This window comes from Trypanosoma theileri (assembly GCF_002087225.1).
Source record: "Trypanosoma theileri isolate Edinburgh chromosome Unknown TM35_Tth_13_V1, whole genome shotgun sequence".
Lineage (NCBI taxonomy): Eukaryota > Euglenozoa > Kinetoplastea > Trypanosomatida > Trypanosomatidae > Trypanosoma > Trypanosoma theileri.
The window spans coordinates 391,647-392,117 of record NW_021639855.1 but is presented as its reverse complement, the minus strand read 5'-3'; positions in this window follow the sequence as shown (position 1 = coordinate 392,117).

Genomic DNA, 471 nt, shown 5'->3' with positions numbered 1-471 from the left:
GACATTTTTCTTATTGTTTATATCCCTTGAGGATGGGCAAAATCTCTGATATATGCTTCCTTTTTTTTTTCTTTTGGTAAAATGAGTTGTGTGGAAAAAACTTTTGGTCAAAGACAAATTGGAATAAAAACTGCGAAGGGAAAAGAGAAATTGAGTTTCTATATATTCTTGTTATTGGAGTAAAGCATTATATACGGGAAAATATATATTTCAGTGGGGGATTTCATTGGTACCTGTTTATCTTTATGGTCACCGTAAAATTGATTTGTTTTGTGCTGGGGTATCAGTGTTGGTGACTGCACTGAAACAATATACACATCACACCTCTACTCCTTTTCTCTCTACATGTCTCTATATCTCTATTTTACTCTCTTTTACTCTTTTTCTTCTATCTCTTTGTGTATATGTGTTAGGCGTTCTCTTAGTTGTAACGGCTTTGCATGCGACAGGAAGTATACATAATGATGCTGT